This window comes from Lactuca serriola, chromosome 9 (genome assembly GCF_051521515.1).
Source record: "Lactuca serriola cultivar US96UC23 chromosome 9, Lser_US96UC23_V15, whole genome shotgun sequence".
In the NCBI taxonomy this organism is placed as follows: domain Eukaryota; kingdom Viridiplantae; phylum Streptophyta; class Magnoliopsida; order Asterales; family Asteraceae; genus Lactuca; species Lactuca serriola.
Window position 1 is genome coordinate 24,345,682 of NC_136416.1, and position 12,220 is coordinate 24,357,901.

General features: G+C 39.5%; 1 pseudogene; it reads right to left on the bottom strand.

The window, feature by feature from the left end:
- Window positions 1–10,501: 10,501 nt before the first annotated feature.
- LOC145076961 (chitinase 2 pseudogene) lies at window positions 10,502–11,785 on the bottom strand (annotated as a pseudogene).
- Window positions 11,786–12,220: the final 435 nt, after the last annotated feature.

Sequence of the window (12,220 nt, forward strand, 5' to 3'; positions counted from 1 at the left end):
CCGGCTTTCTGAATTGGGTGAAACCTTTCCAAGGTGACACCTTCAGGAGTACCATCTCCCCGACCTGGAACTCCAAGTCTGACCAATGTATTTCTGTGTATCTCTTCTACTGAATTTGCATTGTCTGAAGTCTACCACAAACCTGTTGAATCATCTTAGTCGTCTTGAGTACCACCTCGGTACTCCCCATAACCGGATGACCGACCTCTCCCCAAAAAATCGGGGTCCTACACTTTCTCCCATAGGGGATCTCAAAATGAGGTCGATTAATGATGGCGTGATAACTGTTGTTATATGAAAATTCTGCTAACGGAAGATACATATCCCAACCTTGCAGGAGGTATAGTTAGCTTCTTCATATTGTATGTGGATGAAATACTACTCATAGGAAATGACGTCCCAACCTTGTAGGAGTTTTGTAACAGCCCGGAATTCCAGGTATTATTATATTTATGATTTTGGGTGTTTTAAGAGGGGACTCGGCGAGTTGGAGCTCAGACTCGCCGAGTAGGGTCGCGGATCTGGTCGCGGGTTCGCGACTGGACTCGGCGAGTCCGGATATGGACTCGGCGAGTCCGCGCTGTTTAGCGAAACCCTAACTTCCCAGGTTTGGGACATATATAAGGGGCCTTATGGCCGTCATTGTTCACCCTAGTCCTTTGAGTGAAACCCTAATTCGATTGTGAGCATTTGGAGCAAGGTGGAAGACCATTATTGATCTTGGAAGTGTTATTTTGCAAGGAGGAGGAGGCTTGGTTAAGGGAACAACAGGAGAAGCCATATTCTGAGGGTTGGGGACAGAGAGCAACGTTATTCAAGTAATATTTTCGAGTTGTTCCCTTCTATGTTGATGTGTATATGGATTTAGGGTTTATGGAACCCTTTTGTGGCTAGATTGAGTGTTTCCTTAGTCCCCCAAACGATTGGAACCCTATATTGGGACCCTTGGAAGTCCAGAGTGTCCCATGCCTAAGTTTTTCGGGAATCAATGGAGGTTTTGGATTGGAATCCTTATGCCTTAGGTCAAAACGTCAATTATGAGTCATGGGGTGTATTATGAGCACCGAAATAAGGACTTTACGTGATGAACCAGTCTAGGAAGGCCAGACCTATGAATTGTCGGAGCAGATCTGACCTTAGAAAGCAGTTTGAGCGGTTGCATGGCATGGACTCGCCGAGTCCGATGAACAGACTCGGCGAGTAGCTTGAAGATTGCCTTAGAATGGTCCTGTCCGGGTTATGGGTTGGATCGGTGAGTCAGGGCGAGTTAGAGAGGGTTAACAGGTGGTCTGAGTCGAACGGGGACTCGCCGAGTTGTTCTTCAGACTCGGCGAGTTGAGTCGGGGTGGCCCCGCGATTCTTCCAGGAGGAACTCGTCGAGTCAGGGGGGATACTCGACGTGTAGAAAGGGAATCTTAGAGAATTGGTGAGAACGTTTAGACTCGCCGAGTCGCCCTAGCGCTCGTCGAGTCCGGTCAAAGCCGACCGTTGACCGTTGACCAGAGTGGACCTGTGTTGACTTCTAAGGGATAGTCAACGTTAGAGATATAAAGTGTTAACTAGGGACATATGATGTTATAGGAGGATTAGAGCTCGGAAAATCGGGCACGAGGGATTCCCAGGGTTGTGAGATATCGAGACACGCGAGGTGAGTCTTCTCACTATACTTTACCTTGAGTAGGTAACCAGAGTCATATGATAGAGTATTTGTATGCTATGTATGTTATGTGTTGCACTGCATTCTTCTATGTGATTTATGCTATGCTTGTTTACAGAGTTAGAACCTGAGGGTTCACAGAGTATGGGTGCACGGACCCACAGAGTTATAGCCTCGAGTGGCTAATATGTGTTATGTGGTATTTTGGGGAACTCACTAAGCTTTATGCTTACAGTGTTGGTGTTATTTGTTTCAGGTACTAGTGAGGATCGCGGGAAGGCGCCGGCCTGATCAGTGCACACACGCGGGATTTTTTTTATATTATGTGATCTTGGGGTTTTTTTTATATGTTATGAAATGAATTACAAACAATGATGTTTTTTTATGAATATTAAATGAATTTTGCCTTTATAAAATGCGAAAAATTGTTTTTTAAATTATTGGTGTTACAAGTTTAAGTCCTGGCTTGGGAAGTGTTTCGCTATGAAGGACCTCGGAGAGGATGCTTATATTCTAGGGATAAGGATATTGAGAAATAGGAGTAAGAGACTAATAGGACTTAGACAAAATATTTTATTTGATAAAGTGTTGAAACTTTTTAGCATGGAGAATTCCAAGAAAGGGGAGTTACCGATCCAAAGCAATACCAAAGTGAGAAAGAATCAAAGCCCAAGTACCAATGCTGAGAAAATGGAAATGAGTCGAGTATCATATTCTTCCACAGTTGGATTGATCATGTACGCTATGACATGTACTCGCCCTGATGTGGCTTTTTCTTTGAGCATGGTCAGCCGATATCAAGGGAACCCTGGTAGAGCTCACTGGATATCAGTAAAGAACATTATTAAGTATCTACGAAGGATAAAGGATTGGGTCCTTATACTTGGTGGAAGTGAAGACTTGAGAGTGACAGGGTATAGTGATGCTATTTTTCAGACTGACAGATATAACTTCCGCTCTCAGTCGGGTTGGGTATTTACCTTGAATGGAAGAGCAGTGACATGGAAAAGTTCCAAGCAAGAGATCGTAGTGGATTCAACGTGCGAATCAGAGTACATAGCAACGAGTGAAGCATCGAAGGAGGCGATATGGTTGAAGAACTTCATCGGAGACCTTGGAGTTGTACCAGCCATAAAGGAGCCTATAGAGATTTTTTGTGATAACGAAGGCGCGGTGGCCTTGACCAAGGAACCGAGGGATCATGGGAGATCCAGGCACATCAACAGAAAATACCACTTCATCAGACATCGGGTAGAAGATGGACTCCTCGTAGTAAAGAGGGTATCTTCAGAAGAGAACCCAGTAGATTCCCTCACAAAGGGTCTGATCAGGGTTAAGCACTTACAGCATGTAAGGAGCATTGGTCTGAAGGACGATATTAGTTTTAGTAATTAGATAGTTATTTAGTAACTTGTAATAGATAAAATGTAAATGACATTTGATGATTGAATAAAGGAGTTTTATTTATGAGTAAAGTTACTATCTTGTGTCAATAGTTTACTATTGTTTCATTTTTGCATGTTTTGACTTCCATAATAATAGGATTATTCGAATTATCCATAGTCGATCTTACTTTGGAAGTTGGATATGAGGTTAGATTGTCATGAATTGGTCTGTAGATTGTCTAAGCATTTAGACATAGCAAACGTTTGCTGCAACGTTCATGAGTGCTCTTGGAATATGATTTGAGTATTGGATTAAACCTAGGCTCATATGAATCACTTCATGGAATTTATCACGAGTGACTGTGAGACGATAATATCGTATAGTCTTTAAACCGAGATATATAAATTGTTGTTTACAAGTTGGTTGTGCATTGATAGTGCGTAAATGCATCAGTAACTTGATATTATAAAACGCATTGTTGTGTACAATTTAATAAGTAAATAGTACAAGCACATAAGTCAAAGTTTATATGTTCCTTTTATCCTAAGAGGATTAAAAGCGATATCTTGGGCCCCTCTATAGCTTTTTGTTGACTTATGTGTCAGTCCCGTTCAGGACTAAATTGATGTGTTCAATTAGGTTATATGTCAAACAAATCATAAATCGGGAAACAAACTGTTGGACAATGAGTATGACTTTATTCAATGTCTTCGTCCACACGATATCTTGAGAATGGAGGACTACATGATCCCTTATCTAAAGGACGCATTATTGACTAGGTCAGAGTTCGACATCGGCTTTTGAGAGCTACAATTGCTAATCGGATTTTGAAGTCATACTTGCAGTTATAGTTATTAGACATATCTAAGTGGGAGACTGTTGGATTAGGTGTCTAAGCCCATAACTATAATTGGTATCTACTTGACCCGATAGTAGCATGGTCCTTTTGGGTTTCATTCACCATAGCAACTTGACTGGATAAATAATAGAGAAAGAGGTTAATTTTGATTTATTAATATATTATAAGAATAATATATTAATTGAGAAATCATATTAATTAATTAGTATTGATCATAAATTAATTTGGTGATCAAAAGAGACTAATTAAATTAAGGGGACAGATATTGCAATTATATGATAGTTGAAAAGTTGGGCTTGTAGATCCCTAAGAAGGGATGGACGAAATCCTATGTGTAGCCCACATAGATTTCATCCATAATGGGATTTTGGAAGGATCTAATGGGTTGCTTAAGGCCTAAGCAGAGAATTAGAGTTCCAATTCCGAAAAATGTATGCTAGTAGGTTTCATGCTTTGGATAACTTGATTTGCATGTATAACTTGAGAAAAACATAGATCCGAAGCATTAGGGTTACATGTACACCATAGGAATGTTGTAGTGCTCAAAACCTATCATAGAGAACCTCGACTTGTGCGCCTCCTCCATCAGAATTTTTCGTGCACCACCCCAGTATAGAGCCCACACCCTCGGATAAAGGGTCAATAACCCTCGACTTATCATAATCGAAGGAAGCCACCTGACCCACTATGCGCTCACTCTTTCGGTGCTCTTCCTTCATAGCCTTAACTTGAGCCTCATGGATTTGCTCTAATAGTGGGGTAATCATCATCATCCTCAAACATACATTTTTGATCGGGGCAAAAACCGTCTTGCGGCTGAGAGCATCAACCACCATGTTGGTCTTCTGCGAGTGATAAAGAATCTCACAATCGTAATCCTTTACCATGTCCAACCACCTACAACGACTCATGTTCATATTTGGCTGATCCATCAAATACCTTAGGCTCTTGTGATCCGTGTAGATAGTACATCGGACCCCATAAAAGTAATGTTGCCAAATCTTGAAGGCAAACACCACAACCCCCAACTCTAAATCATGCGTAGGATAATTCGCCTCATGAGGCTTCAAGCGTTCCTTATATCTCTGGAATCCTTGTCACGACTACTTCAACTTTCGTCAAGGATATTCATCCTAATTATTATTCTGTTTAAATGTGTATTTTATTTTGATTTTATTATATTGCTATAAGCACATATACTACAATTATTTACACATAAAACACGTAGTCTTCACAAAATTTTCTTTTATTATATCTAATAGGTTACAATTGTTGACACTAAATATTATATCATCTTATCAATTCTCTAGCGGGAAACGCGAGCATTAAAATTCTCTCCTCCTTAGAATGATTCTGTCCTCGGAATCATGCATCAGCAAACCCATGTGGATAGCGATTCTTCATTAATTTTGCTTTTTGTTTCCCAGGTGAGGTTTGGCCCATTCGAATGTTTCCAACGCACTAACACTAATTCGACCATCTTACATCATAACTTTTTCATCTTATGGTCAATAATCGCTTCGGGTTCTTCGATTAACCTCTTCGCTTCATTAATCCTTATCACTGAAAGTGGAATTATATCAGGGACTTCTCCTACGAACTTCCTCAAATAACACACGTGGAAAGTGTTGTGAATGTCATCCAACTCATCTGGAAATTCCAACTTGTAAGCTTGGTTCCCAACTCTCTGAAGAACTTTGAATGGTCCAATAAATCTTGGACTAAGCCCTCTCTTTCCAAATTTGATAAGTCCCTTCCATGGCGAGACTTTAAGCAGCACCAACCTCTAACTTCAAAGGTCATTGGTCGTCGCTTCTTGTCATAATAGCTCTTTTGATGATCTTGAGTTGCTAACATCCTTTCTTTAATCACCTTTAGCTTTTCAACGGTCTGATGGACTATCTCTGGTCCCATAAACTACTTTTCTCCAACTTCATGCCACAAAACGGAGTATGAAACTTATGTACATACAAGGCTTTATAAGGTGCCATCTTAATGCTTGAATGGTAACTATTGTTGTAGGAAAACTCTACTAAGGGTAGATTTTCATCCCAGTTTCCTTGGAATTTTAGGGTACATACTCTTAACACATCTTTTAGTGTTTGAATTTTCCTTTCACTCGGACCATCGGTCTGTGGATGGCAGGTTGTACTCAAACACAACTTCGTACCAATTTCTTCTTGTAGACTGTTCCAAAACGTTAAAGTGAAACGAATGTCACGATCAGACACAATCATTAGGGGAACACCGTGAATCCTTATTATCTCTTTCATGTAGACATCTACAAGCTTATCTGTAGACCACCTCTCATTGGCCGCTATGAAGTATGCACATTTTGTGAATCGATCTACAATTACCCAAATCATGTCATTACCATTCTTCCTCTTAGGTAGTTTAGTCACAAAATTCATGGTGATGTCTTCCCATTTACCTATGGGTAGTGTTAAACGTTCCAGATTCCCATATGCTTTCTGATGTTGCGCTTTAACTCTTGAGCAAGTCATACACTCTGCCACATACTTAGCAACATCAAGCTTCAACTTTAAATCCCTATATATCTTGTTTCTTCCTGGATGAATTGAGTACATGGTCTTGTGAGATTCTTCCATCAGAAGATCTTTCATTCCTCCCATCCTAGGCACCCAAATCCTGTTTTGGAATACCTTCAATCCTTGGTCGTTTGTACCGAATTTCAACATTTTGCCTAAACGCTCTTCTTTTCAGTTATCTCCTTCCAAAGCTTCTTCCTGAGGTTTCTCAATGCTTTCTACACTTCTTGAGACAATTTCAATCCATAACGCTCTTGGACTTTTCCTCTCTAGATTTATCTTTCTACTCAAAGCATCTGCTACGACATTTGCTTTACCGGGGACGTAAAGTATCACAGTCATAATCCTTGAGTAATTATAGCCAGTATCGTTGTCTTATATTCAATTCCTTTTGACCAAAGAGATACTGGGGACTCTTATGATTAGTGAAACGCTTACACTTCATTCCATAAAGATAATGTCTCCATATCTTTAGCGTAAATACTACGGCTTCCAACTCCAGATCATAAGTGGGGTATTTTTTCTCGTGTTCTTTCAATTGTCGAGATGCATATGTGATTACTTTATCGCTCTAGGTCAGATCACAACCTAACCCAACTCCAGATGCATCACTATAAACTATGAAGTCTTCAACTCCATTACGTAAAGAAAGAATCGGTGCTTCACACAACTTCTTCTTTAATTCCTCGAAAGCTTCTTTGTGCTTCTCACTCCATATATATGTAGCTCATTTATGGGTAAAAGCTATTAATTGAGCAGCCATCGAAGAAAATCATTGGATAAACCTTTTGTAATATCCAGGTAATACCAGAAAGCTTCGAATTTTGGTGGGACTTTTTGGTCATTCCCACTTCATCACAGCTTCGATCTTTGTTGGGTAAACCATTATTCCTTCCTGGTTAACCACGTGATCCAAGAATTGGACTTCCCAAATCCAAAAATCACACTTAGAGAACTTTACGTATAACTTCTCCTTTTTCAGGAATTATAATACCTCATGCAAGTGTTTGCCATGCTCCTGCTAACTCTTTCGAGTATACGAGAATATCATCTATGAACATTATTATGGATTTCTCAAGGAATGGTTTACAGACCCTATTCATGAAATCCATAAATGTTGATGGAATGTTGGTTAGCCCAAACGACATAACCAAAAACTCACAGTGTCCATATCTCATTCTAAAACCAGTCTTCTTTATATCCTGCTTTCTCACCTTTAACTGATGATATCTTGACCTAAGATCGATCTTCAAAAAATAGTTCGCACTCTGCATTTGATCGAACAGGTCGTTAATCATTGGTAATGGGTACTTTTTCTTCATCGATCTTCAACTCTCTATAATCTATACACATCTTCATGCTCCCGTCCTTCTTCTTTATGAATAACACTGAATCTCCCTAGGGTGATGAACTAGGTCTAATGAAACCCTTGTCCAACAACTCCTAAAGTTGTATCATTAGCTCCTTCATCTCGGTTGGCGCTAATCGGTAAGGTGCTTTCGCTATTGGTGTGGTTCCTGGTAATAAGTCTATCCTAAATTCTACTTGACTATCACGGGGTAATCCTGGAAGATCTTCGGAAAAGACTTCCGGAAAGTTGCACACCACAAGTATCCTTCATGTATCATTCTTCTCCTTCTTTGAATCGATCAAGAATGTCAGGTATGATGTACATCCTTTGGACAAACATTTTTTGGCGTTCATCATGGAGATGATTCCAGAATTTACTCTACGTTTGTCCCCGTATACCATAAATGGTTCTCTTCCAGGTGGTTTGATCACTACAATCTTCTTTCTACACTTGATGTCTTCTACACTTAATGCCAGCATCATTTGCACTAAGCCAATCCATTCTTAGCACTATTTCGATGCCATTTAACTCAATGGGCAAAAAATCCTCATGGAATTTATTCTCATTGAAGTCGATGACGATGTTGTTTATGCAATGACAAACAGATATGAATTTCCACTAGCAACTTCTACTACTAGAGCATTATCTAGTTTATCTACATGCAATGATAGTTTTCTACTAAATCTATGTGATATAAAGGAGTAGTTAGCTACAACATCAAAAATTTTATTGGTAGGAAAATCATTTACAAGAAAGGTACCTGAAGCGACATCTGTTTCCTCCTTTGTTGATTCCAATGTCATCTGGAATGCTCTCGCCTTTGGCCTAGGCGGCACATTGGTCTTTTGCAACCTCCTTCTTCTTCGGGCAGTCCTTCGCAATATGCCCTTCTTCATTACATCTGTAACACACCTTTTTGTTGGATGTACGCTTGTTGGCGTAATGACCAATCCTCCTACACTCGTAAAAGGTTAACTCCTCGCCACATTTCCCATAGTGCTTCTTCTTGCACCTCTCGTACTATTTTGCTTCTCCTCCACCTCCAAACCTTTTGGAACCAGATTTTGAAAATATGTTATTCTTTTTGGACCTTGAAGATCCATCAAATTTTATTTTCTCTCCAACCTCTGTTCTCTCCAAACCCTTCTCCCGAAGTTGGGTCTCGATATTCTTGGCTACTATGACGGCTGCCTTCAAAGTGGTTGCCATCTTTACCGTTGGATCAAAGTTCGCTGGTAGTCCATTAACAAACTTCTCTATCTTGTAAAGGTTAGTAGGCACCAAGTAGGGAAATAGCTTCATCTTCTCGGTGAATGTGGTGGCATACTCATCAACGCTCATTTTCCCCTTCTCCAGGTTCTGAAACTCGTTCAAGTCTATTAGATCCACCTCTGAGCAGTATTGCATCTTTAACTACTCCAGGAATGCTTCCCAAGACATCCTCAGGGCTTCTCCCTATGACATTGTATATGCCACCAACTTAAAACATCGGTCTTCAGTTGTCTGATTGCAAGGACGGTTTTCTGCTTGTTGTTGCAGTTGCAAATCACAAATATCATCTCCATCTTGGAGATCCAATCTATAATCTCTACTAGCTTTGGACTTCCATAAAGACTTGGTGGCTTGGAGCCCATGAAGTCTTTATACTTACACTTACGTCCATTATTTCCTTCAATCCTTCTCTGAGGGTTATCTCTTCTAACCACTTGAGGTTCTGTTCGACTAACAGTCCTGCGATAATTTCCTCCCTCAAACAGTTCTATATTCAAATCAGGTTGCTCAACAGGTGATGTAGGCTTTCTACCATTCTCACGGATTAGCTACCTCATTTCCTTTCTTTGTTCGGCTGATAGATCCCTAAGTGTTTCCATAGTGACAGGTTCAACTATTGACACTTCTTCGGGTGCATGCTCAATAACTCGTGGCTCAGGCTGCTGGTTTCCATTAGCATTTCCTAAACTGTTGCGTGTTCTTACAATAACGTTCTATACACCAAAGCAGACTTTCAATGTACAGTAACGAGAATTAAGGTAGGGAAAGCTCTATTTACGATATACGTATAAATCGCCTTATCATTCCAAAAAATTATATGTCAGTTCTAATATCATAATTAAACATTTAGAAACCTAAACACATAAATTTTCCAGATCCGGTCGGCAATAGACCATAGATTTGATCAAATAATAGCATCCTAAAGCATATAAGACATCTTATAGCTATGGCATAAATCATTTAGCACATGAGGTTGCATTCTTTTTGTATGGTCGATCCAAAAACAGGATGCGCACATACACAATCAATGTGTGTGTGGTGGTGGTGTGCTAATCAACAACAAAAAAAAAAAAAAAAAAAAAAAAAAAAAACAAACCATTGTCTCTCTCGATGGTTTTTATTTAAAAAGAATTGCATCATTTAAATGCATAAGATTTTTTTACTTCAAGTTAATAAGTTTCCTAATATTGATTTAGTAATTACTTGTTGGTTCTTACCCTTAATTGTAAGGAACAAAAGAAATTTTTCAAATAAAAACAATCGATTCAAGATATGATTTTGCAGCAGCTATTTGGTTTGTTGTTTATTCTCTAAATTAGAGTTCGTTGTTGATCCGCCCCAGTTTGTTTTCGTTAATCCTCAAGACATAGACGCTTAATTAATAATTATGTTTGTGTTTTTCCATCATATTTCTTGAAGACGTCGTGGAAAGCGAATTTTCAATGGACCAAAAGCATCCCAAGAATTACACATTATTTCAACGACACTACGAACATGGTGTTGAATACATTGGATGACATGGAGGATAGGAGCTGCATGAACACTTAAAAGAGACATACACATTACATGATCTTTCCAATAACAAGTAAATATTGCAACCTAACTATAATTCTAGTTCAAAAGCATCCATGATCACTCTAATACGCCTTCTACTTATAAGATTTTGCTAACAATGCTTGTGATTGTCTCTCGAACCTGAATCCACTCGCTTTCGAGTCATCTGCAGACCAAACAAAGATGCCGTTCAGTTTTCCCTTACTCTTAAGATTCTGGCACGCCGTAAAGAACCCCTTGTCTGGTTTTAAGCCGCCACTCGAATCAGTGCTAAAGCTGACTAACAACTTACGACCATCATAATTAGACGCCTGCTCATCAAAGAACCTCAGAAACTGAGCCACAGTGGTACCTCTATCGTAAGCATAAAACTGGAAATTGACGTAGTCGAAAACACGTGCAGAACTCCTCCATAGAGCTAAGTAATGCCTCTGAACTTCACCATCGTCGAATGGAGCAATTGAAGCAAATGAAATGACTCGATTGTTCTTTAGAGTCGTCACAAGTCGTCCTATGCACTGTGCGAAGATGGTAGGTGTAGCATCGAAATGCTCATAATCGATATCGATTCCATCTAAATGATACTGTTTTATAACACGAGTGAGGGAAGAAACAGCGTTAGATACCCATGAATCTATCGAGAAAGCAGTGAAATCAACAGAACGACTTCCCACACTGTCCCCTCCAATGCTTAACCCGACTTTAACATTCGAATGTTGGCGTTTGATTGAAAGAACCTGAGAGGGGCTGAGATTGTCGGAATCCCAGAAGATATTAAACTTTCCGTTGGTCGGTGTGGGGGAGGATCCAAGGGTGTAATCAATGGCAAAAGAGAGGATGAAATGGACCTGGATATTAGGGTTTATGGGTACATCGGAAAATCGAACATTGTCAAAGTTAGCTCCTATGTACTCACGAAAAACAACAGCTCCTGTGAAGATATGATCTCCATGAGCATGTAGAATGATTAAAGCGAGAAAAAGCTTCCAATGGCTCATGGCTAGTACTTCTGCTGTATGTGTGTCCTCATCGGCTTTCTGGCTCGTGTATAAATACTAATTTCCAGCAGAATTCCTCAGAGACTTTTTCAAACTAAACCACACGTAAGATGCAGTATTTTGCATGAAACATGAACTTAAATTCATGGTATTTTTGGCTCTTTAGAGTAAATTATACTGCCTGCAATATTCTAAGCATTTGTAATAAGATATTTTTCTTTCCTTTTGAGCTTTGCTATCTGTTTTATATGAAAACGACAATGGGAGTCATCCATGCATATGCATCGAGCTATCTACTAGTTGTGTTTGGGACCTCGAGTGTTTTTTTTGGTCGATAGGGGAGTTGGTACATTTTGTCAACATTCTGTTAGACGAGAACAATATTGAATGTTTTCTAATGACTTTTTCTTCAAATAAGAACATGTCAGATTGGATACGGAACCAGATATGAAATTGTTTTAAAATAAAAGATTCCACCAACAAGAGCTCAAATCAAAACCCCAAGGCCCAAGGGATATACAATACATTTGTATTTGTGGGTACCATCTATTTCTTAATTAAGGGTCATGTTGCTTGCTGAAAGTGTTAAAATTA